Source organism: Lithobates pipiens, unplaced genomic scaffold (genome assembly GCF_037356315.1).
Source record: "Lithobates pipiens isolate NorthernLeopardFrog02 unplaced genomic scaffold, aLitPip1_a1.2 Scaffold_8, whole genome shotgun sequence".
Taxonomy (NCBI): domain Eukaryota; kingdom Metazoa; phylum Chordata; class Amphibia; order Anura; family Ranidae; genus Lithobates; species Lithobates pipiens.
The window spans coordinates 328,135,596-328,163,282 of record NW_027507903.1 but is presented as its reverse complement, the minus strand read 5'-3'; positions in this window follow the sequence as shown (position 1 = coordinate 328,163,282).

The window sequence follows — 27,687 nt, the reverse complement described above, 5'->3', positions numbered from 1 at the left end:
AAAAATGGCCGTTTTGGCGGGAGCACTGATTTTAATGACGATTAAAGTGAAAAAAAAGTGAAATATTCCTTTAAATATGGTGCCTGGGGGGTGTCTGTAGTATGCCTGTGAAGTGCCAAGTGTTTCCCGTGTTTAGAACAGTCCCTGCACAAAATTACATTAAACGGAAATAACACCATTTAAAACTGCTTGCGGTTTTAATGTTATATCTGGTTCCTGCAATATGGTTAAAAATCATTGAGAAAAATGGCATGGGTAGCCCTCCCTGCCCATTACCAGCCCCTTTGGGTCTTGTACGCATATTAAGGGGAACCCAGTACCCATATTAAAAAAAGGAAATGCGTGTGGCCCCCAGGCCCTATATACTCAGAACAGCAGTATACAGGCGGTGCAAACAAGACAGGGACTGTGTAGGTTTGTTGTGTTAAGTTGAATATGTTTGTAATTTTCAACTGGTACATTTTTAAAGTGTAGCTCCAGTCAAAAAAACTATTTTTAAGCTTTTTGGAAAACATAGGGAAGGGTTATCACCCCTGTATAATTTGTTTTGTCGTCCATCTTTTTTCATCTCACTTGCTGTTGTCTCCTTCCGTTTGCAAGTAGGAGATGTTTGTAAGTTGGATGTTTGAAAGTAGGGGCCTGCCCTATATGCTCTGCAGAAATGGCGGAACAAGGTGTTGGTTTTGCCACAACATTGTAAGCCCTGAAAGTGACTCTTGGTGGGCGCTGGAGCGCCCTGCTGTGAACGATTATATCAAGAATTGTAATTACATGCCATTGTTGAACAGTGGTAGAAAAATTGACCTTTGGTGGTTGTGGTGCTGGTGCCACAACACTATAAGTCCTCACAGTTACTCTGGGTGGGCACAGGAACGGGCCTTCCTGTGAAATATTATATCAAGAATTGTAATTACATGTCCCTGTTAAACAGGGGCAGAAAAATTGGGCCTTAGGCACTGGTGCTGGTGCCACCACACTGCAACCTCTCCCATATACTCTAGTTTTATTGCAGGAATTAGCCCTGCTGCAAAGCATTGCATCAAAAATTGTAATTAAATGCCCCTGTTAAACAGGGGCAGAAAAATTGGGCCTTAGGCACTGGTGCTGGTGCCACCACACTGCAACCTCTCCCATATACTCTAGTTTTATTGCAGGAATTAGCCCTGCTGCAAAGCATTGCATCAAAAATTGTAATTAAACGCCCCTGTTAAACAGGGGCAGAAAAATTGGGCCTTAGGCACTGGTGCTGGTGCCACCACACTGCAACCTCTCCCATATACTCTAGTTTTATTGCAGGAATTAGCCCTGCTGCAAAGCATTGCATCAAAAATTGTAATTAAACGCCCCTGTTAAACAGGGGCAGAAAAACTGGGCTGATGGCACTGCTGCTGGTGCCACCACACTGCAACCTCTCCCATATACTCTAGTTTTATTGCAGGAATTAGCCCTGCTGCAAAGCATTGCATCAAAAATTGTAATTAAACGCCCCTGTTAAACAGGGGCAGAAAAATTGGGCCTTAGGCACTGGTGCTGGTGCCACCACACTGCAACCTCTCCCATATACTCTAGTTTTATTGCAGGAATTAGCCCTGCTGCAAAGCATTGCATCAAAAATTGTAATTAAACGCCCCTGTTAAACAGGGACAGAAAAATTGGGCCTTAGGCACTGGTGCTGGTGCCACCACACTGCAACCATTCCCATATACTCTTGTTTTATTGCAGGACTTAGCCCTGCTGCAAAGCATTGCATCAAAAATTGTAATCAAACGCCCCTGTTAAACAGGGGCAGAAAAATTGGGCCTTAGGCACTGGTGCTGGTGCCACCACACTGCAACCTCTCCCATATACTCTAGTTTTATTGCAGGAATTAGCCCTGCTGCAAAGCATTGCATCAAAAATTGTAATTAAACGCCCCTGTTAAACAGGGGCAGAAAAATTGGGCTGATGGCATCACCCAGAACCAGAAATGTTCTTCCAACATATCAGCGGAGGAGGAAGAGGATAGACAATCAACATAACAGGACAGTCACTCAGCATCAGCATAGGCAGTCTTGAAGGGATGTGATATTTCAAAAATAATTATTCGGTTACATCAGCTTCAGGTGCTTGGTAGCTGTGGGTGATCCAAGACTGATTCATCTTGATGAAGGTCAGTCAATCAACTGATTCGGTGGACAGGCGCACCCTGTGATCGGTAACAAAGCCACCAGCAGCACTGAAGGTGCGTTCCGAAAGAACGCTGGATGCAGGACAGGCCAGTAGCTCAATTGCATACTGTGCAAGCTCTGGCCAGTGATCCATCCTCAAGACCCAGTAAGCCAGAGGATTTTCGGTGGGAAAGGTGTCCAAGTCTGACCTTGCCCCTAGGTATTCCTGCACCATGTAAATCAGATGCTGGGGATGGTTGCTGGAACCGATCATACCTTGGGGCTGCGGACTAAAAACCTTCTCCACCGCTCCTTCTGACCGATGCCTCAGCAACACGTTGTCCAGGACCAGGAGTTTGTAACCTCCCAGTCTCTGGGAACGCATTGCACAGACCTTTCTGCAAGGCCTCCCGGAGATGTCTCATCCTCTGCTCCCTCTGCGATGGCAAGATAAGGTCTGCAACCTTACCCTTGTACCGTGGATCAAGGAGAGTGGCCAGCCAGTAATGGTCCCTCTCCTTGATCCGAAGAATACGAGGATCCTTCCGCAGGCTTTGCAGGATCAGGGAGGCCATGCAGCGTAGGTTAGCTGAGGCATTCGGTCCGAAGTCCTCTGGGTCACTAAGGGCAATATGATCCACAGCTACCTCCTCCCAGCCACGTACAAGTCCACGTGTTTCTTGGGACTGTAAATCATCCCTACAAGACTGCTGCTGCTGATGCTGAGTGCCAGCCTCCACCTCCATGCTGACACAATCATCCTCCTCCTCCTCTTCCTCCTCCTCATCCTCTTCCTGTGTGATGGGTGGCACAGCAGGAACACTGTCTGGATAAAGGGGGCCTTGAGAGGCAAGGAAGTCCTCCTCTTCCTGCCTCTGTTCTGCCTCAAGTGCCCTGTCCATTATTCCACGCAGCGTATGCTCCAAGAGGTGGACAAGAGGTACAGTGTCACTGATGCATGCACTGTCACTGCTCACCATCCTTGTGGCCTCCTCAAACGGTTACAGGACAGTGCATGCATCCCTGATCATGCCCCACTGGCGTGGTGAGAAAAAACCGAGCTCCCCTGACCCTGTCCTGGTGCCGTAGTCGCACAGGTACTCATTGATGGCCCTCTGCTGCGTGTGCAGCCGCTGCAGCATGGCCAACGTTGAGTTCCACCTGGTGGGCATGTCACATATAAGGCGGTTCTTGGGCAGGTTCAACTCCTTTTTGAGCTCAGCCAGCCGAGCACAGGCATTAAATGATCGGCGGAAATGCACACAGACTTTCCTGGCCTGCTTCAGGACATCCTGTAAGCCCGGGTACCTGCCCAAGAACCGCTGCACCACCAGGTTAAGGACGTGAGCTACACAGGGCACATGGGTCAGTTGTCCCTGTCGGAGGGCGGAGAGGAGGTTGGTGCCATTGTCGCAAACCACCATTCCTGGCTTAAGCTAGCGTGGCATCAACCACCTCTCGGACTGCCCCTGCAGAGCTGACAAAACATCCGCCCCAGTGTGGCTCCTGTCCCCCAAACAAACCAGCGCAAGCACGGCAGGGCATCGTTTTGCCTGCGTACTTGCGTAGCCCCTGGAACGCCTACGGAGCACCGCTGGTTCTGAGGACAGAGCACTGGAAGAGGCCATGGAGGAAGAAGAAGAGGAGGGGGTGGAGGAGAGAGGTGTGTCACAACCAATAGTAGCATTTTGGAGGCGTGGTGGCGGAACAACCTCCAACACTACTGCACCTTGTCCTGCATCCTTCCCAGCTGCCAGAAGAATGACCCAATGGGCCGTGAAAGACAGGTAACGTCCCTGTCCATGCCTGCTGGACCATGAGTCAGCGGTAATATGCACCTTACCACTGACCGCCCTGTCCAGCGAGGCAAGGACATTGCCTTCCACATGCCGGTAGAGAGCCGGAATTGCCTTCCGTGAGAAAAAGTGTTTGGGGACCTGCCACTGAGGAACCGCACATTGTACAAACTCACGGAAGGGGGCCGAGTCTACCAACTGAAAAGGCAGCAGTTGAAGTGCTAGCAATTTAGCCAAGCTAGCATTCAACCGCTGGGCATGTGGATGGCTGGGAGTGAACTTCTTTCGCCGGTCCAGCAGCTGGGGCAGGGACATTTGCCTGCTATAATCGGACGGGGGTGTACTGCTAGCAGAGTGCCCGGAAGCACTTGGCTGTGACACACCTAATTCTACACCTTCATTCCTCTCAGAGCAGGTTTCAGAGAGGACTGAAGGTCTAGTGGGGTTGGAGATGCCAGCTGATGAGGAGCAAGGAGAGATACGCTTTGTTCTTTGGTGTGGGTCTTTGAGGTACGCTTGCCAAAGAGCTGCATGGGAGGTCAACATATGTCTGGTCAAGCATGTGGTGCCCAAGCGGCTGATATTTTGGCCATGCGAGATACGCTTGAGACATATGTTGCAAATAGCAGCGGTGCGATCTGATGCACTCGTCTCAAAAAAGGCCCACACCAAAGAACTTTTAGAATAACGTGCAGAGGCAGCGCCCTGCAGAGGCGGAGCTCTGCGGTGTGATTCAGTCATGTGCTGCCCCTAAGCTGGCCCCCGGAGGGCATCCTGCCTCGTTGGACATGTGCCTCCTCCTCCTCCTCCTCTCTCCTACCAGGCACCCACGTGGAGTCAGTGCCCTCATCATCCCCTCCCTCTTCATCGCTGTAGCAAACCTGGCAATATGCTGCAGCTTGTGGAACATGACTGCCAGATTGCTGTCCTTCTTGAGCATCCCCTCTCTCTGCATTCACGCTACTGCCTTCCTCTAGCTGAGTGTCATCATCAGAGGCTACAAAACACTGGGCATCCTCCTGGAGCATGTACCCAACACTGTGCTCAAAGAGTTCAGGAGACTCCTCAGGAGGACGTGGTGGGTCTAAGGAAGGAGTCACTGATGATGACATTGAGACGAGGGAAGACGATGCGTTGGCAGCTGCTTTGCTAGTACCCTGAGACTGGGTGAGAGAGGATGAGGAGGATGAAGAGGGCTTGGTCATCCACTCTACCAAGTCATTGGCATGTTGGCGGTTAAACATGTCCAGCTGCCGAAAAGAAGGACAAGCATGTCCCATGGCCACGTGCTGATGACAATGCACCGCGTCCACGACCAGCACTGTTGTCTCTAGACACAGAGCCTGCTTGCCCTCTTTTATCGGCTCGCGCCTGTCTGCCTCTCCTTGCTGGCCTTCCAGACATGGTAATGGCCTAAAGGGAGTTGGGTAAAACAGCAGTTGGGTAGTGTATATTGTGCTGGAGGCACACAACACCCACTAACTCCTGCAGATGCCTTTATTATAGAACACCAGAGATAAAGGGGTATACTGTAATGGAGTCACACAACACCCACTAAGCCCTGCAGATGGCTCTATTAGAGAACAGCAATAAAGGGTAGATACAGGTGTATATTGTGCTGGAGGCACAAAACACCCACTAACTCCTGCAGATGCCTTTTTTATAGAACACCAAAGATAAAGGGGTATATACAGATGTATACTGTGCTGTGCTGGAGGCACACACAACTTCCAATAACTCCTGCAGATGGCAAGTGGGCTCAAATAGAAAAGAGCTATGTAGGTGGATAAAGCGGTGTGAACTGGGTACAGAGCACGCAGACAGCACGCACAAGCTCCTAACACTACTGACTGCAAGCTCTATTATAAAAGATAGATCACTAGCTCTATAGGTGAGGTGAATATAGCGGTGTATACTGCGGTCAGGGCAAGCAGACAACAACCACTACAGAAGAGCAAGATCAAAAATCGGCCGATAACGATCGGTGTGTACTGTGTTGAAGGTACACAGAACACCCACTAACTGCTTCAGACGCCAACACACTACACAAGGCCGCCGCGCTGGCGGCCTTATATAGTGTGGGGCGTGTACTACACAGCCTGAGCTATGATTGGCCACAGGCATCCTGCCTGTGGCCAATCATGGCTCTCCTCGCTGCTGGCGCTGTGATTGGCCAAGCATGCGGGGTCACAGTGCATGCTTGGCCAATCATGAGCCAGCAATGCACTGCGATGACGCAGTGCATTGTGGGCCGTGAGCGCCACACGAATTTGGTGCGAACGGCCCATAATGTTCGGAATTCGCCGAACGGGCGAACAGCCGATGTTCGAGTCGAACGTATGTTCAACTCGAACATGAAGCTCATCCCTAGTCAGGAGTGTCATATACAGCCAAGTGTAGAGTGCAATGGTTAGAAGTATGAAATACACAGCACAGTGTCTATAGTGCAAAGCTCAGGTGTGCCTGAGAGCACAGAGCACAAGGATCAGGAGTGTGTATCACAAAGTGTATAGTGATCAGACATGCATTACACGTAGGGTGTGGGAGCCCAGAGGGCACAGAGTGCAGGGGTTGGGGTTGGGTAATGCATAGAGTGCAGGGGTCACAGGGGTACAGGAGAGGAGAACATAATGCACAGGTCAGTAGACAACAAAAGAATCACTTCCTTCTCCAAGTCAAAATTCCCCACCCCAATTCTCAATCTGACTAGTACACATTTCTCCCCACAAACAGCTCTCCACCCAGTAGAGACCCTCCCCCCTCCCACTAGTACATAATTCCCCCCAGCACAGCCTCACAATACAGATCTCCCACTGGTATAGATCTCCAACCATACAGCTCCCTCTCCTCTATGAAAGCTACTTACCAGACCAGGCAGTTCAGAGTGAGGGGGGGGGGGGTGCTCTCTTGGTTGGGTCTTGTGACAGAAGCCAAGGGTGTGCTAAGAAGAACCTTCCTCACTTTAAACTGCCACTGCCTTTATATGAGGTCTGACAGGCAACAGGGGAAAAAAAAAGCCCCGCAGAACTGTCAAAAACATAAAAGAAAAAGGCTGGGCAATAGTCAGCACTAGCGAATATGTTGCAGACACTCTTGGGAAGGTTTGGGCATTCTTATACCCTACCTTATCTACTCCTCTGAACAACTATATACAGCGGATTCACATCATGTGCTAAGATGCAAAAAACACAATGCGGTTCTTATATTTCCGTCAAAACACTTTAAAGCCACCTTAAATAAACAAAACTCAGTTGAACAAACTAGTATTTTATCATAATGTGCTGGATAGGAGACAACAGCATGCAGTAGATGAATCTGGGATGATTAAGTCAAAAAGTATTTCTATACATTTCAGTTACTTGAGTGGGCAATACACACTATACCAATGGAATATCACTTTTTTGTATGCAAGATCTGCATTGATTCTTGTGCCAAAGCAGGAACACTTCCACCAGACAAAAACTGACCACAGTGGATAAAATGTCTTTATATGCGTGGTTATTTGTTCAAATGTTTTCTCTGTAAATACATTATGGATTCAAAGTACCAGTGTGACCTGATTACACACCTCAGAAAGCAGGCTAATAACTTACCAGATAATATCATCCAGTACCCAGTCACTTTTTGATGGATTGTAATGGAGGTTACATTTTTAAATGCTAGCCCCAGTAACATAGAAATCAGCATGCCACAGCTAGTGCCACTACGGCTAAAAAAAGCAAGCCTGCCAAGTCACTAGCATATATGTAGGTAGTATGGAAAAATAAATGTGCCCAGGTTAAATTTGTATCTAAATCCTATTGGAGTCTATGGGGGCATACCTTCATACTAAATTGTGGCAACTTTTAAGGCTAATAAGCAACCTTTTGTAAGAATAACAAAAAAACTAACTAAACAATAAAATAAAATAAATTTGGGCGGTGCCACATAAGATGTACCACTATACCATAGTGCACAGCAGGGGAACCCTTTTTATGCAGCTTTGAGGTGTTCTAGAAATTTTTATTAATGTATGATGTCAGATGTCCTCCAGTGTCAGTTTTGCTGTAATACCCTCATGCGAGCGTGTTCGCACATACAGACATTGGTGGAAGACCATTGGCTGCGGAAACCTTCCCTTGGACACGGCAGATCTGTTTGCTCTTTTAGGGATGGACGTTTATGCCTCGCCAAGGGACTGGCCACCTCATGGCGATTCCATTAACACTGCAAGCAGGCAGAGACGCCACAAAGCCCAACCCAGGTACAAGACACAGCGGATCCCAGACCAACCGGCGATTACTACAGCTCACCATGTCTTGTCCTCCCTATAAGTTATCCCTCCTGAAGAACATAGTCTACAAGTCAAGCCGTGTTATGAACTCACATGGACTGTAAGGACTGATTCATTTCCAGGTGTAAGAAGAAGATCAAGATTCATCGAGGGACACATGGGAACATATGAAAAGAGGAGGAATTGTTGTGGAATTTCTCAATAAACATAAATACGGTAATTCTCTGAATAATCAGCATTCATGCAAATGTGAACATCATGTTCTGATCTTTATTGGGGAATGTTATTTTGTATATAGAGTGTTTATGTGGTGAGTTTACACTTTTCATTGAACAGAGTTGGGATAACACAGGGTTAAACAGAAAGGTCATAAATTAACTGCACATTATCTGGACAGAATGCTTGGGGAGATAGTGATGTGTTCCTGCTTAGGAGATGTATGTTAGCTTGGGGGCTGCAAACTCTGCAGGGCTCCAACACACACTCGCTGCTATTCCAACCCTTCACATATTTCCACATAAACTTCCCTCCTGGCATTCAACTTTGCCAGGTATTGTGCTCAGCTTACCACCCCAAACTGATGTTCCTCCCTGAGCTCACCTTTCTCCCTGCATGTCCTGTGAGCAGAATAGCTGATCTACCCGTCAGCTAGACCTAGACCTGATCTACCCGTCAGCTAGCTGTGATTGACAGGTAGATCGAAGTGGAAGCTCTCATGGGGTACCCTACTGGCAATGCCTGAATGGTTAGGTGTGCGGCACTTACTCTTGCGAGCTGTGTCGGCAGCTGCTGGTGTAGCACCTGCCACACAGCTTGCATACTTCAAAGTCTTGCAGGACATGGCTGCTAACGGGAACTGAGTTCCTGTTGTGGAAAAAGTACAGGAACTCCGTTCCCATGCGTTCCTGCAGGACTTGAGCCCTGATTCTATTTGAATATATACATGTGGGTGCTTGGTTCGTTTGACAGAATACAAGTGTCTGATTCTGAAGCCAACACCTTCCTTTGATTATTTATGTTTACAGTATAAATAAAAGCAGTAAAGCATTCTATGGCAGTATTCTGCTAATATCAACGTGATACCAGCATCTGTGTCTGTGTTACTTGGAGATATACAAGCGCGCTTTCATGGCATTATACGAGAGAGCTGTATTTGTCCTTTTAAGCACAAAGAAATTTTTTGCTTATAAGGAGAAGCTTAAAATTTCCAGGACAGAGGACAACATGGAAAATACACAAACCTTTCAAAAAAGGGTTTAGGGTTGGGGGAAGACGTAGCAGTCCCAAAAAACAGAAGCAGAAGTAGCTGAACTGTCACCAACCAGTACTTTACAAAATAAAGAGGGGCAGTACAGATATATATATATATAGTGGGGACGGAAAGTATTCAGGCCCCCTTAAATTTTTCACTCTTTGTTATATTGCAGCCATTTGCTAAAACCATTTAAGTTCATTTTTTTCCTCATTAATGTACACAAAGCACCCCATATTGACAGAAAAACACAGAATTGTTGACATTTTTGCAGATTTATTAAAAAAGAATAACTGAAATATCAGAAAAAAATGAAGTATTCAGACCCTTTGCTCAGTATTTAGTAGAAGCACCCTTTTGATCTAATTCAGCCTAGAGTCTTTTTGGGAAAGATATAACAAGTTTTTCACACCTGGTTTTAAGGATCCTCTAGCATTCCTCCTTGCAGATCCTCTCCAGTCCTGTCAAGTTGGATGGTAAACGTTGGTGGACAGCCATTTTTAGGTCTCTCCAGAGATGCTCAATTGTGTTTAAGTCAGGTCTCTGGCTGGGCCATTCAAAAACAGTCACAAAGTTGTTGTGAAGCCACTCCTTCGTTATTTTAGCTGTGTGCTTAGGGTCATTGTCTTGTTGGAAGGTAAACCTTTGGCTCAGTCTGAGGTCCTGAGCACTGTGGAAAAGGTTTTCATCCAGGATATCCCTGTACTTGTCCGCATTAATCTTTCCCTCGATTGCAACCAGTAGTCCTGTCCCTGCAGCTGAAACAGCATGATGCTGCCACCACCATGCTTCACTGTTGGGACTGTATCGGACAGGTGATGAGCAGTACCTGGTTTTCTCCACACATACTGCTTAGATTTAAGGCCAAAAAGTTCTATCTTGGTCTCATCAGACCAGAGAATCTTATTTCTCACCATCTTGGATTCCTTCATGTGTTTTTTTTTTTTGCAAACTCCATGCCCTGACTGGTGGAGGGCTGCAGTGATGGTTGACTTTCTACAACTTTCTCCCATCTTCCGACTGCATCTCTGGAGCTCAACCACAGTGATCTTTGGGTTCTTCTTTAGCTCTCTCACCAAGTCTCTTCTCCCCCAATAGCTTGGTTTGGCCGTACGGCCATCTCTAGAAAGGTTTCTGGTTGTCCCAAAAGTTTCCATTTAAGGATTATGGAGGCCACTGTGCTCTTAGGAGCATTAAGTGCAGCAGAAATTTTTTTGTAACCTTGGCCAGATCTGTGCCTTGCCACAATTCTGTCTCTGAGCTCTTCAGGCCATTCCTTTGACCTCATGATTCTCATTTTCTCTGACATGCACTGTGAGCTGTAAGGTCTTATAAGGTCTTATATAGACAGGTGTGTGGGTTTCCTAATCAAGTCCACTCAGTATAATCAAACATAGCTGGACTCAAATGGAGGTGTAGAACCATCTCAAGGATGATCAGAAGAAATGGACAACACCTGAGTTAAATATATGAGTGTCACAGCAAAGGGTCTGAATACTTAGGGCCATGTGATATTTCAGTTTTTCTTTTTTAATAAATCTGCAATGGCTGCAATATAACAGAGTGAAAATGTAAGGGGGTCTGAATACTTTCCGTCTCCACTGTGTGTGTGTATGTATATATATATATATATATATATATATATATATATATATATATATATATATATATATATAGTTGTATATTTATAATATAGCAGTTTTAGGGTATTTTAGTTAGCACTAGCAACTGTTTGCAGTGTCATATTTTCTTTCAAAATAGGTTTTTGAAATCTAAATTTTACATTTTTTACTTGCTTATTGTGCAATATTTATGTGACTATATATGAATGAATGAAGGTACCCCCAAATGTTTAAAGATGCGTGGACTGGTATGGTCAAAAAGGGAAGGGGGCAAATTTCACTGTTTCACTGTCCTCCCTTTCCTGGCCACCCAGGCTGGATGCCTGCATAAGGCTGGGTTCACATGTGTGCACATGTGTACCTGGGCTAAGGGTCTTGCTTGAATTTTAAGGAGAACTCTACACAGTTTTATTTTTTATTTTTATGTTACTGTCACTTTTAAAGAATTACATTGTATGGTCCCAAAAGCTCATGTGCAGCTCTAAGGCATCCCCCAAGCATGTTATTTAAAGGACCCTCATTCTGCTGAATGTTATTTTTTTTTTTAAATGCATTAGTACATGTGCTGTGCCCAGCACCCCGTGCCTTTTTATTCAGCAATGAATTACAAGATTCGGCTTACGTAGACTTCATTTGGGTTTTATGCTAAGTTTAGATTTATAACGTCCCAGTGAATTTGCCAAACCTCCCATGAACTGAGCCCGGCCCAGTTTGCTCATCCTTTATTTTTTGTGTGAGCACACCATATTTTGCCATCCTGCTTGCCTTGACTTCAAAGACAGGTGAGATAGCTTTTGCTTTAGAAACACATTGATTTCACTCTAGCCTCTTGCCTTATTATCTTAATAAAAATATACATTATCTAATATATGTATTGTTTGCACACATGACAGTTTAAGCTGAAATTGATTTAACCAAAGACCTTGGTGCTTAAGAGAATATTTGAGTATGTAAGTTAATTTGAGACCTCATTATAACATGCTTGTAGTAGCCAGATCTATTATTTTCTTGTGAGGCTCCAGCTGGATAGGCCATATTGTTCCACCAGAAAGGACAGCAGCTCCAGCCAATCCCCTGGAGACTTTATCGTATGGACATTTACTGCTACATTGCACAAATCAGCTTTTTTAATCATGTCATTATGAAGCAAACCTTATCCTAAACCACTACATAGTAATATAAGTCTGCATTTTAATAAAATTTGATGCCATAGTTATGTACAGGAAACACAGTAATGATTACCTAATCAAAATGAATAACCTTAAATGAAATATCAGATAAAGGTGAACTTCAGTCAATTGGCCTTTGTTGAATAATGGAATAGAAGATTCCATGACTGTACGATAGCAACCAGAAAAGATTGATTACGGTAAACTGGTCTGTTGCTAAGAAACCAATTACTTAAAGTAGATCTAAACAGTAACTGAATAACATTTAGTTTGCTAAAGCACTGTGTATCTTAAGCAAGTACCATTTATTCTCAAAAAATAAAATACCATTTACATCTTTTTTCCATTCTTCTTTGTATTTCAATGCTGTTGATCTCCTCCAATCTCTTTTAGCTAATTGCTATATCTATACACTTGCTCCAGTGTCAGCTGCACATCATTCTTCTGGTTTCCTAATAGTGACAAGAGCAGACTATGCCGGGACAATGTGTGTTGATATGGACACTGGAAGTCCCCACCAGGGGTGAGCATTGATAAACTAACAATACAAGCAACAATTGAGTTTTCAACCCATAAAAAGGAGTGCTTACACAAGGCCGATAATGGCAGGATCACCGGGTATTATTCTAACGAAAACTTCAGATTTAAAAACCTCAAAAATGACATTTTAAATTACGTTAACGTGTTATATGAGATTTTACTGATTATAGGTCTACTTTAATGTTTACTGTGAAGCTGACCACACAAGCAACAGTCTGTTTAGACAATCTCCTTTAGATCTACCAATAATCATCTTGCCTTGTTCATAATTTGTTGAGTACACAATGGTATTATTGGATGCCCCGATAAACCATTTTTTAAAATTTTTGTACAATCAAAATTTCAAAGAGTCATCATCGCGTGTGTGTCAAAGGGGCATCCACTGCCCACATTTCCCTACTGTTTGGCTCGGTGTGGTATGACGGAGGTCGGACGCCACCCCTTGGGCCAGGATAATGAAGGAAATCCTGTAAAGCCTTCAAATTCAGTGTATCGCTGAGCCGGCACTTGCCCATCTACTCCGGATAGACACTGCATACAGACAACGTTGTCTCTTCTCACACTGTTTATGCCTGTAGAACTCCATGACACAGTACACCTAAGCAAGCAGCCACAGTGTTCACTTGGCACCAGAGCATTACAGGCATACCTTGCATCTTTTGCTTGTTGTTATGGACCAGTTTGAATTGCTTTGCTCTGCCATTCAGGATTTCTTCCAACATAACTCCCCTAAGGGCTAGCTGAAGACCTAAAGACTTCACCTCTTTAAAACGGAACAACACCTAACCTCCCACCTATTTATAAGGGATTTCTTTCATTGTGAACAAAGAGCCTTGATTTTGCCTGAACTGTCTTTAAAGAAGCAGATTAAATCCTGCAAGTTGAACAGTTTGTTGAATGTTATGCTGTTTCCTTTATTGTTTGTGCTTGTGGGTTGAGGTACAGTAAGGAGTGGTCTGACATAGCTAAAAACCATTTCCCTGCCCTCCTTCTGCCTGTTCACATAGGTCTTATATGCCTAAGCAAGGTTTTGTCTGTATCTAATTGTTCTTTATATTTTGTCATCAGATATTATTGTCTGCTATTGTTTTTTTTACCATTAGCGATGCTTCACCTGAGGTATTTCTATAAAGTACACGTTTATGTTGTTCACCTTTTAAATGTCTTTATTGCACCAGTAAACAAAGCTTAAAGTGCAGTTCCACTCCATTTTGTGTTTATTAAAAGTCAGCAGCTACAAAAAGTGTAGATGCTGACTTAAAAAAAAAAACACACATTCCCCCATCCCGCGGTCCAGCGATGCAGCTTCCTGAACCCTCAGTTCTCTCCAGCGCCAGCATTACAAGTGTGGGAATCTGGCTGTGACAGCTTGCGGCTTCACAGCCGGATGCGCATTGCACATGTGTGAGTCGTACTGTGCCTTCTCAATCGCTGGGTAATCTTTCTGGGAACGGTGACGTGACTCAGAAGATTGCAGGGAGGGAGGGGGAGAGGAGAACTTCTGCTCAAGTCACCTAGGCGGCACAAGGGGAAGTGGGAGCTGGGTACCTGTCAAAATTTGGTACCCACTCCTCGCCAAAAAAAAAAAATGGCATGCCAAATGTGGCATGTCAGAGGGCTAGGAGTCCTTAAAGCGGAAGTTCCGCTTTAACTGTTTCATTAGATTTGTGTGTGTCTCTGATTACCTGTGCTATTGGTAATAATGACTGAACCCATGGTGCCAGAGGTATCAGAGGACTTGCAGGGTCGGGGGCAACAAGTAGGGTACAGATTCTACCAGCAGCCCTCATGAGGGTAGTACTATAAATAACTAATAGGAAAACTTTAAAATAACAACTAAAAAGGTACACTCACTGAAAATAACTAATATTTACATAAAAATACCTATTTTTCCATTAATCACTAAGCATAAATTACTCAGAGATAACATCATGGATTAAAAAAAAGCAAAAAACTGTTCTAAATTGTCTCCACTACTACACAGTGATCCTAATGTAATTCTAGTGGAGGAAGATATGCCCATCTGAAAATGAGCCCATGTACAATTAAATTTAATATGTGAGCTGTATGTTGGGAAAAGCCCTGTTGACTTGAAGTCAATATAAAACAAAATTGTCACCAGTATATCCTGACTTTAATTATAAAAAAGGTCATGCAGGCACAAAAGCGGCACAGCTGTAAGTTTTCGTAATATGTTATTGACATTCTAAAGCCTGAAGTTGAGAAGACCTGCATGATATTTTGCAGGAGAACAGAATGTGGCACATCCAAAGATCCAGATAATGCAACTCCCATTGTGATTTACACTCCTGCTCTCTATGACTTGGATCACCGGCGACCTTGACATATGTCACATGGTAGGATAATCCCCTGAACACCAAACAATTTACTCAAAAAAATGTATAGAAGGATTCTGGAATAAAAAAAAAGCAAACTGGAACCCTTGCAACATAACAATACATATTTTTGTCAGTTTTAAGTTATAACAGGCAGAAATCACATCCACATAGCACAGCCAGTGTTGATCTTGCTTTTCTCCTCTTGTATGTATCTTGGCAGTATTGACACTAATGAAATGAACTAAGCTGTATAAAATAACAGTGGATTCAATATACTGCCTTCACTTAATTACCACATTAGCTCAAATGCCTTGTACAGCTTGACTAAATTAGGCAACACACCGCTGAAATGTGTAGGCTCACAGTACATGTATGATGATTCTACAATATAGAGTGCAATGTATGGTTAATTAGGCTGGTTGTTGCACTACGGGATGCAGTGTGACTATGGGGGATGTTGACAGCAGCTAAAAATTCTCAAGCCAGAAGCAAACGTTACACACGCTATCTTCAGCGTACCCATGCTGTTATTGTCACATTTTATTGATCCTTTCTGACATGAAACACTTCAACCATTGATACTCAGAAAATCTCAGGAGATGTAACAAAGCCACTGGAGGAATTAAAGAAAAACACAGGATTTTATGGTATTGTTTGGAAGATCAACTAAAATATATAGATATAAATTTAAATATTATATATCTAAAACCATTTTTGTGAGTATTTTTTTCTAATTAAATTGCCTTTTTCGTTGTCACTTTTTTTTTTGTTGACTGAAACAGTTCTTTATTATTCACTGTACATTACAGGCATAAATACATAAGCATATCAATTTTGAAAACACAGGCATATATAGAGTTAGTGCATTCTTATATAGTGTGTAAATGTTTATCAAAATTATATTTTTGTGTTTCTAAATGTTTCTTGGGATTTTGGAAATAAACAAGAGATTCAGAAGCAAGCTTGTTAATCGCTTGGGTAAATATCACCAATGAACAATAATGATCATAATTACCAAACTGAAAATAGGGGATGGCACCAAAAAATGAACACTACAGAAAATACCATGTCCCCAAAATCGACATGTCATCATCGGAGGGGAGGGTCTTCTCCTGCAACCCCCTCCCTTTTCATAGGAGGCAACGGCATGAACAGGAATAGTAAGGAACTAGAGAGAAGGCAAGGAGAGCAGAAAAGCAGAAAGAGAGGGTTGTAGGTAGGAGAGGAAGGGTGAGGGGGAAGGGGATAACTCGGACTCGGGAGCCCCACAGGTAGAAATCAGACAAGAGCCAAACAGGATGCTTGGAGTGAGGGATGACTCATAAGAGATGGTTCCCAAACCTTGAGAAATTTGGCATGTGAGTCATTCACAATACTGGACATTCGTTCCCAGGGGCAGGCTGGGCCGGGGGGCAGGGATGCAATTTCCACCCAGGCTGCTCTGTAAATCCCCGTAAAAAGGCCGATGTGCTGCCAGCTGAGAACTGAGCATGTGCAGTTGGCCGAGTGTTACTGTGTTACTACTGAGGAAGGCTGGCAGGGCTGGATAACAGCGCAGAAGCGGGCAGAAACGTTAGCTCTGTGAGCGGACATCTGTCATGTCACAGTGCTGTGCCCTGCTTCTGAGCTGACAGTCTGTGTCCATTCCATTCAGACTGAGCACAGCCGAAGAGGTTGGATCCGCTCCGCCTCCTCCAGCCCACTCTCTCTCTGTGCCCGCCCACACTCCGGGCAGCCTGTGTGCTGAGTCTTTGAATAGGACGTGTGGGCGGGAACATTCAAACTGAGACCCGTCGGTGATCTGCATGGGAAGCTCTGGAAGCTGATAACCGAGCCATCTGCCTGCTGGGTCCTTCCAAGTGAGTGAGCTGTGACCAGTCTCTCCCCCTTCTCCCTCCCAAATTCCTCTCCCCCTCTCTCTCTGAAGATAAGAAGCTTTCTTTCAGCAGCCTGTGCAGTACCTGCTCCTATGTACTATGATGTGGGCTCACACTGGTCTGCTGCAGTGTTGGTGATCTCATGGTCTTCCTGCATGTACCATAGACTTCTATTAGTTTGCACATTTTTGCTGCATTTTCTGAAAGTGCACAAAAACGGCTGCATGTTTGGTGCGCTATAAAAAAACTGCAGCAAAAACGCACAACCTAAAATAAGCCTATGGGACTGCGGCTAAGGAAAACTGTGTACATAAGCACTGCGGCCAAACTGCAGCACACTAGTGTGCGCCCAAAGGCTGGCACACACTTGCAGCAGGAACTGCCACTCCGATGAAAAGTAATCAATGCCCAGGTCACTTTTGCTCATGCTCAGTAGCTCCAACCAGAGCTGTCAGTTTTTTTTTTTGTTCAACTCACTGGATTGAGAAAAAAAAATAGTGGTGTGTACAAGGCTTTACTATGTTGATAAAGGAATCAAGCAATTTTCTTGAGGAGTGGTCTCTGTGCGGACAATTTGGAGCGATGTCTCTCTCTGTCTGGTGGCTTGTACTCAAAATAATTTTTTTTTTTTTTGGGGGGGGGGGGGGGGGGTGCAAACTAAAAAATACTGAAAAAGAGCCTCCCTCTGCTATCAAATGCAGCCTCGCTGTGCCCCATCAAATGCAGCCTCACTGTGCCCCATCAAATGCAGCCAATGTTACCCCCCCGTCGGCATTTAACCAGCACCCCACCTGTCGGACCGGCACTTACCCCATCTGGGTGGCAGGTCAGTCAGCGAGTGATGGTGGGGAGATGTGGGACAGGCAGCGGTTCCTGTGTTCTCTATCCTTACTCCATGCTTTTCCTCCTGCTAGACATCCAATAGGAGTGCCTGTCCTTTCAGCCAATCAGGTGACGGATATCAGACCCGCTCTTCCTGATTAGCAGAGAGGCAGTTCAGTGTTAGAAAAGCAAATATTAATTTGCTTTTCTAACGCGCCTGGGTGGGCTCTGAGCACAATGCTCTGCGCTCCGAGTCCACCCTATTTTGAAGCCTATTAGACCCTATGGTCAAGCTGCCTGAGGTGAGGTTGGGAGAACTGAATGAATTAGAACATACATGTGTCATGGGAGCATGAGCCAGCAGCAGAGGAGGAGATCACATCCTTAAATCTCAGCCAGGGTTCATGCTGGGACTTGTAGTACTTTACTTTTTGGGATGTAACACCCCAAAAGTGAAGGACTAAAGGTCTCAGCATAAACCCCTCAGAGCTCAGGATGTGTCACACACCCCTGCCCCCCCCAACTAGTGAAGGACTACAGGGCACAGCATGGACCCATGGAATCTAAGGGGACACAGCCTTAGATCTTGGGTTAATGCTGGGACTTATAGTTTGTCTAGTGCGGGGGGGGGCAGGTCCTCAGCTCTGAGGGATTCATACAGGGACTTGCTTGCGGTTTAGTTCCTAGAGGCCATGGTAGTCCCACACAGGCCCTGGATGGCCACATTGTCCTCCCTGCACCTCCCACCTTTGTGATTATGAAAAACCTTAGAAACTGTTTTCCCGGTCCACCATTTTGCCACCACCGGTTCTATAGGCCACTTGACTGGACTTGCCCCCCAGGCCTAAGGCTGCCAGCCCTCCCCTGTTTGTTCCTGAAGCATCATAGCAGTCATACGTGTCTTCACCACCTGGAAATCTACGCGTTAGGTCTTACAGGCTTGCGCTATAGTACTTCCCTACAAACTGTTAGATGGAAAAGGGTCTGAAGTAAGCCAAAAACCCTAGACCAGAACCCCACTAATCTAAGGCAGGACCACCAGGTATGCATGACATCCCCCCACTGTCCACAAGTCGGGGAAAAAGTCTGCATATTTTACCGATGCTGACAGCAATGAATATAGGACTTGAATCCATATGTGTGCCCTAAATCCCAGAGTCAACACATATTGGAGGTAATCCTAAGAAAGTGAATTGAACTCTTTGTAAATATCCAAAGAGAGCAAAAATCTGTGATTTTACGCTGGTAGAGGAGTTGGATAAGGTGGATTACTTTACGTACATTATCTCCTGCCTGACAACTGGGCACAAAGCCCATCTGGTCGCTATGAATGAGGACCTCAAGGTATTTATTGACACGTGCTTAAAATTTTCCCCAAAACCTTCAGGTCCACATTCAACAGAAAAAAAAGGGCTAAATGATTGTGGGTCAGTGGCCTCCTCAGTTAACTTGGAAATCATAGAAATGTGGGCCTTAAGTGAGTCCAGGGAGGGCCTTTGCGACATAATGGCAGGAATTGAAGAAAGAAGTTAGGTAAGGAGTAACGCTGCAAATGTTTTATAATACAGTCTGGTGAAGCTATCCGGACCTCGTGCTTTGGATGGCTTAAGAAATTTAATAGCTCGGGTGACCTCCAACTCAGAAATAGGTGCATTCAGGGTGTCCTGGGCTGTCGAGGACAGCGAAGGAGGGCTAAGCGTTTGGAAAAAGCTCTCAGCCTTGTCCAGATCGAAAGAGGCAAGTCTGCTGTATAGAGATGTCAGAAAGGGGGCAAAACTAGAGACTATCCTAGAAGGGTCAGAGGTGAACTCACCTCGCCTTGCCCGTAGCTGAACTGGCTTATATGAGCACCCCAACTAATTAAGTTTCATGGCCAACATAGGACCAGATTTGTTTGCACTACTATAGAATTTATATTTGGTCCCGATCCGGCAGCCATTTTACATTATTTCTTCTGTCACTATAGGGAGAGGTTGCTGTGTAGAGCAGGGAGAGATTACAGTGACCCAAATCGCTAGCTATTTGGTACACAAAAGTTCTTTTCAGGACTGGTATAGGTTGTAGGTGTAGTTCAGGATAGGCAGTGCTGTGCTAGTGATTGTTGCAGCAGCCTGAGTGTCTTTTGTCAGTTTAGAGAAAGGGACAGGATGGTGTGTGCTGCAGGGACAGCCAGTTTAGTCATTAGCTGTTACTATCAGGTCCACAAAATTGCTATTTCAATTATTGTTCCAGTAGCCTCTGTTTTGTCAGTTTATATAGGGACAGGCAGGAAGCAGTGTGTGAGGCAGTGAGGGTCGGTTTAATCAGTAGCTGTTACTATTAGTTCCACAAAGGTTCTTTTCAGGACTGGTATCAGTGGTATGGTAATAGGCTTCAGTCCTTCATCGGTATAGGGACTGACGTACAGTCTGCTAATCACTCACACACAACCTACTTGGTCCACAAAAGTCCTTATAAGGACTGGTAAGGTATAGGGTGCTACAGTACATAGGGTTGAGTGAGGTACAGTCTGCTACTCTATAAGGACTGGTATCGGTCCACAATACATAGGGTTGAGGTGCACTACTGCTGACCGCTGCCCTATACTGCAGCAGTCCTTCATCGGTATAGGGACTGAGAGTTTTGTCACAGGGTCATTTAAAAAATGACAGGCAGAGGAAGAGGCAGGCCCTTCCGCAGGGGTGGTAGGGGTAGGGCAGGAGCAACAGGCTTGAGCCAAAGTGGGAAGTTGCAGAAGGTGCGTTCAATTACTTTAAAGGACGCACCAGACTTGGTTGAGTGGCTCACTCAGCCTTACTCTTCTGCACCCTCCTCATCCTCTCGATCTGCACCCTCTTCTTCACTCTCTGCTATGTGCACCCCCAAAGACACTACCACCACCACCACCACATACCTTCCGCTTGAGTCACAGGAATTATTTTCCGATCCATATCAAGACATTTCTGATGCGCAGCCACTCTTGGTATTGGATCAGGAAGAGGAGGCAGCAACAACCGCTACTCAGCAGTCTGACGACAGTACCCAGATCAGCCCAAGGAGGAGGTTGGTCCCCGGTGTTGCTGCCTACTCCGAGATCTCTACTTATAGCGGTGGGGAAGGTGACGTTGATGATGACGTGTCTAGTGATGTCACGTGGGTGCCCACAAGAGAGGAAGAGGAGGGGAGTTCAGAGGGAGATATGGACCAGCAGATAGGGAGGAGAAGCAGGAATAACTTACATTGTACAGGAGGAACAAAGCAGACTGCAAATGTATCAGGAGCGAGTCATCGACCATGTACAGTCACATCTGGCACTCCCAGGACACCGGCACATGGCTCCGCAGTGTGGGCTTTTTTTAACGTGTCCGCTGCTGACAATAGCATTGCCATCTGCAATCTTTGCAGTCAACGCATTAGTCGCGGTAAGCCCAACACTCACCTAGGGATGACCGCCTTCAGAAGGCACATGAGCAGCCATCACCGAGCCGAGTGGGAGCAACGGAACACACAAAGCCACAATGCAGGCTCTCACCGTCCAGCCTCGTCTTCTACTTCTCCTTCTCCTCTCTCCTCACAATTGTCCTCCACTCCACCTTCCATCACGTCAAGCTCACGTTTTTCTGCAAAAAGGCAGGCTTCCGTGGGCCTAATGTTCGAGCGTAAAAAAATGATGACGCCGGATAACCCTCTTGCCCAACAGTTGACGGCTGGCTTGTCAGAACTCATAGCCCGCCAACTACTGTCATATAAACTGGTGGACTCAGAGGCCTTTCGCAAATTTCTGGCCATTGGAACACCACAATGGAAGGTCCCAGGAAAGAAGTATTTCTCACAGAAGGGCATCCCAGAGCTATATGGCCATGTTCAGCGGCAAGTGAATGTATCTCTGGCACACAGTGTCGGTGCCAAGATACATCTGACCACAGACACGTGGTCTAGCAAACACGGGCAGGGAAGGTATATCACTTTTACTGCCCACTGGGCGAACCTTCTGACGGCCGTCAAGCATGTAACCCGTGGCACCCGTGTAGATTTGGTTTTACCGCCACGGATTGCATGCAGGCCTGACTCTTCTTCTCCTCCTTCTCCTACTCCATCCTCCTCCCTCTCCTCCTCGGCTGACTCCTCCTTTTCCGCTGCTAGCGTCTCTTCCGCTGCACCGCCCAAGCTCCCCAGAACCTATTCGACATGCCAGGTGAGACGTTGCCATGCCGTGCTGCGTCTGTTGTGCCTGGAAGCCAAGAGCCCCACTGGCCCGGCACTCCTTTCAGCTTTGCGTTTATAGGCAGATCAGTGGCTAACACCGCTCAATTTGACAGTTGGTAAAGTGGTGTGTGACAACGGTGCCAATCTGCTTAGCGCATTGAAACAGGGCAAAATCACGCACGTGCCATGCATGGCACACGTCTTAAACTTGGTCGTGCAGCAATTCCTTGTCAAATACCCTGGGGTCCAGGACATTTTGCGGCAGGCAAGGAAAATCTCGGCCCATTTCAGAAGATCTTACACGGCCATGGCTCGCCTTGCTGACATTCAGCGGCGACACAATCTGTCGGTCAGACGTCTCATTTGCGATTGCCCGACGCGATGGAACTCAACCTTCTATATGCTTGATAGGCTGCTCCAGCAGAAACGTGCAGTTAACGTTACCTGTATGAACTCTGCGGCAGAACCGATTCTGGGGAGCTGGGGTTTTTTTCACCGCGCCAGTGGCTGCTCATGCGCGACGCATGCAGACTTCTGCGCCCATTTGAGGAGATCACCAAACTGGTCAGTCGCAGCCATGGCGCCATCAGTGACATTGTACCTTATGACTTCTTTATGGAGCGTGCATTGCGTTGTGTCATTGATCAAGCTGTGGAGGAGCAGGAGCGGGAAGATCAGGAAGTCGCAATGCTGGATGAATTCCCAGGGGGGCTACTCTATCTGAGACAAGTGAACAACAGGAGTCTGAAGAGGAGTCAGAGGAGGATGGTTCCGGGGCGGATGAGGAGGAGCAAGAAGAGCATGCTTTAAACCTTTCTGGGATCCCTGTTGTGCGTGGATGGGGAGAGGAGAATGAAGAGGACGACATTATTCTGGATGATGAGCAGGAGCCAAGCCACCACACCGCTTCCACTTTAGTGCAAATGGGGGCCTTCATGCTCCAGTGTTTTAATAGGGACCCCCGTATAAAAAGCATAAGGGTCAAGGACCAGTACTGGGTGGCAACGTACTTAGGCCCCCCCACAAACACAAAATGGCGGAAATGTTACCCCCGTCACAGAGGGCTGTCAGAATGCAGCACTTCCAGGCCTTGCTTGGAGAAATGCTGCATTCTGCTTTTGCGTGCGCTGGCAGAGGAGCAATTCCCACTCCCAGAAAAGGAGTTGCGGGTACAAATCCAACAGCGGCTGCAAGAAGAGGCCGGTTTGAAGATGTGTTGGTGACTTCGGATATGAGGTCATTCTTTCAGCCGACCCATCGACAGGTGTCATCCGGATTCAGCATCAGGGAACGCCTAGACCGTCAGGTGTCTGACTACATCGGGTTAACAGCCGATGTGGACGCTCTGAGGACTACTGGGTGGGCAGGCTTGACCTCTCGCCAGAGCTTGCCCAATTTGCAATTGAACTGTTGGCTTGCCCCTCATCCAGTGTCCTGTCCGAAAGGACGTTCAGCGCAGTAGGGGGGATCGTGACCGATAAGCGTACTCGCCTAGCTCACGACAGTGTTAACTACCTCACATTTCTAAAAATGAATGAGGCATGGATCTCGGAGGAATTCAACACATGTGACCAGTAGACCATGTATATGTCTATAAACAATTTTTTTAATCGAGCACAGACACCTTCTTTCTTCATTTGGCTCACTTCCTTGTCCAAAAAAAGCACACCGTACTATATGCCCGTACCCTCCTCTTTGAAGAGGTTGAGCGGTGTCATATTTCTACTGGGGCTGCTTATTATGAGGGGCTCCCACCATCCCTGTGCTGTGCTGACATCCTCCTGGGGCTGTACCTCTGCTGTGCATATTATGAGGGGCTCCTACCATCCCTGTGCTGTGCTGACATCCTCCTGGGGCTGTACCTCTGCTGTGCATATTATGAGGGGCTCCCACCATCCCTGTGCTGTACTGACTTCCTCCTGGGGCTGTACCTCTGCTGTGTATATTTTGAAGTGCTCCCACCATCCCTGTGCTATGCTCAATATGAAGGGCTCCCACCATCCCTGTGCTGTGCTGACTTACTCCTGGGGCTGCTTATTATGAGGGGCTCCCACCATCCCTGTGCTATGCTGACATCCTCCTGGGGCTGCTTATTATGAGGGGCTCCCACCATCCCTGTGCTATGCTGACATCCTCCTGGGGCTGCTTATTATGAGGGGTTTCCACCATCTCTGTGCTATGCTCATTATGAGGGGCTCCCACCATCCCTGTGCTATGCTGACTTCCTCCTGGGGCTGCTTACGGTGCAGGTTTCAGTGCTGTATATCACGGTGCTGATGTCAGTGCTCTCTGTCACGGTGCTGCTGTCAGTGCTGTATATCACGGTGCTGGTGTGAATGCTTTATGTCACGCTGCTGATGTCAGTGCTCTCTATCACGGTGCTGCTGTCAGATCACTCTATCACGCTGCAGGTGTCATTGCTGTATGTCACGCTGCTGATGTCAGTGCTCTCTATCACGGTGCTGCTGTCAGTGCTGTATATCACGGTGCTGGTGTGAGTGCTTTATGTCACACTGCTGATGTCAGTGCTCTCTATCACTGTGCTGCTGTCAGTGCTGTATATCACGGTGCTGTTGTTAGTGCTTTATGTCACGCTGCTGATGTCAGTGCTCTCTATCACGGTGCTGCTGTCAGTGCTGTATATCACGGTGCTGGTGTTAGTGCTTTATGTCACGCTGCTGATGTCAGTGCTCTCTATCACGGTGCTGTTGTCAGATCACTCAATCACGGTGCAGGTGTCATTGCTGTATGTCACGCTGCTGATGTCAGTGCTCTCTATCACGGTGCTGCTGTCAGTGCTGTATATCACGGTGCTGGTGTGAGTGCTTTATGTCACACTGCTGATGTCAGTGCTCTCTATCACGGTGCTGCTGTCAGTGCTGTATATCACGGTGCTGGTGTGAGTGCTTTATGTCACGCTGCTGATGTCAGTGCTCTCTATCACGGTGCTGCTGTCAGTGCTGTATATCACGGTGCTGGTGTTAGTGCTTTATGTCACGCTGCTGATGTCAGTGCTCTCTATCACGGTGCTGTTGTCAGATCACTCAATCACGGTGCAGGTGTCATTGCTGTATGTCACGCTGCTGATGTCAGTGCTCTCTATCACGGTGCTGCTGTCAGTGCTGTATATCACGGTGCTGGTGTGAGTGCTTTATGTCACGCTGCTGATGTCAGTGCTCTCTATCACGGTGCTGCTGTCAGTGCTGTATATCACGGTGCTGGTGTGAGTGCTTTATGTCACGCTGCTGATGTCAGTGCTCTCTATCACGATGCTGCTGTCAGTGCTGTATATCACGGTGCTGGTGTGAGTGCTTTATGTCACGCTGCTGATGTCAGTGCTCTCTATCACGGTGCTGTTGTCAGATCACTCTATCACGGTGCAGGTGTCATTGCTGTATGTCACGCTGCTGATGTCAGTGCTCTCTATCACGGTGCTGCTGTCAGATGGCTCTATCACGGTGCAGGTGTCATTGCTGTATGTCACACTGCTGGTGATCATCTCCTGCACCCTCTTCTTTGCCTACCCTGACCTTCCCTCTCCTCCATTGCCTTCATGCGCTCCACAGTCCTGAATTGTCACAACAATTTCCCATATAAAAAAAGAATGCTTGTAGTTGTCGATCCCAGATTCACCTCATACATGTGTTATGTCATTGGCCATGTGGTGGGACTATGTTTGCACAGCTATTAATTATTTTGTGGCTGCAAATTTGACCTGTAGGTTTGCGAAGTTCGCCTCCCATTGAAGTCAATGGGGCCCGCTGCGAACGTTCCGGTTAGTGAACTATAGGCCGCGTTTGCGGTCCGCGTTCGCAAAACGTCCCATCGGAAGTTCGTCCATCAATATTGCCCAGTTCCAGGATCTCTTTTATGAAGTGTGTAGCCAGCTCTGAGGTGGCGGCAGACAACTCGCCCTAGAGCAAAGTTTTAAAGCAAGCCAGCAGGTCTGCATCTCTCAGCGTTGGTGGTGGATATGGCAGCTAGGTCCCATGCAGGCTCTCAGCATCAGAGCAGGCATCCGGCTCACCTGATGGGGGTGCGGGAGATGATTTGTCCACAAAAGCCGGGATGGAAAGCTCTCCAGGCGGCGTTATATTGGCCGTTGTGGTCAGTAGAGGAGGAGCGGGACTACCCCGCGGACATCTTAGTGCACTGTTCATGAGCGCTTCCCCCCATTGTCACTTTTTAATACTGTTAATAGTTTGGGTTGGCTCATGCTTTACTGCCTCATTGCTGTATTTTCCACATACAGCTTGATGCATGCAGCCATGCTGTGAAAATAGTTTGCCATCCTAATCTTAGGTAAACAAGTATACAGTAATTATTTATTCAGAAACCAGGAGTTGGCATATAGAGAGGATATAATGTACACCCAGGCTGCACTGACCATTAAAGTGTAAACTGTAATGCCCTGTACACACGGTCGGACATTCCGACCACAAAATCCGTCGGATTTTGTCCCAAACTGGTGTTACACACACGGTCGGACAAAGTTGTCGGAAAATCCAATTGTTCGGAACGTGATGACGTTCGTTCTTTATGACAGGACTACGTTGAGGCTAGTAGACAATAGCTTTGGTCTCATAATTTGATCTGAGCATGCGTGGCACTTTGTCCGATCAGAAATTCTCTACAAACGATCGGAAAAAGTCTGATCGGATTTTTTTGACGGAAAATTTGAGATCCTGCTCTCAAATTTTTTCCAATGGAATTTCTGAAGGAAAAAGTGCGATAGAGCCCACACATGATTGGATTTTCTGACAATATAAGCCGATCGGACATTTTCCGTCGGAATTTCCAAACCTGTGTACAGGGCATAAGAGTCCATTCGTACCACTGGGGTGCTTTAAAGTGCATTATGTTAAGGAAGCCCATTATTTGCCTAGGGCATCAAAAAAGGTGCAAACAAATAACAATGAAATCTGTGCCACAGGCAAAACAAAACAAAAAAAAAGGGAAAAAATAAGGGAACACATATGAATGTCATTATGGCTTGCTGCAGTCTTCAACATGTGTCTAACTTCCACATTTGTGAACCCTTTAAATGTGTACATAGACTGTGCTGCCAAAAAAGTGAATCAAGATTACTAAACAGTTAACAACATAGAAAAGTACAAAAAAAGAAAAATAAATGAGCATAAATGAACAGCGCCAGAAAATACAACTAATGTCCAATGTATCAGTAAAGTAGATATTTGCCAGCACACCATGGATCGACACAAATTAGTGTCCAAACAGATTATTTATTGCATGATCACAACACAAGAAGAGTGAAAGGTTTCGGAGTCATGCAGGACCCCTTCGTCAGGCATGCCTACTTTGTGTCGATCCATGGTATGCTTGCAAATATCTACTTTGTGACTTGAACTAGTATCCAGCTGGTTGTTGCTGCAGTCCCAAACTTTGAGAGCTTATCCAGGAACGCGTGCGATGGGAATATGAAGTATTACAATGTATCAATAAGTCCAAGTAGAATAATAATTGCTCAAAAAACAAAAGGTAAACAAACAGGTACTGGTGCCAGATTTAAAAGATAAAACATGTGACCGCTTCCAGGTGACACCAACATGGATGTGCTCTAACCACAATGGATGGACCTTCTATTAGTAGATAGATCTCACTGATCTTTTTTGGTTGGACCCACTGTGTATCTTGCCACCAACTT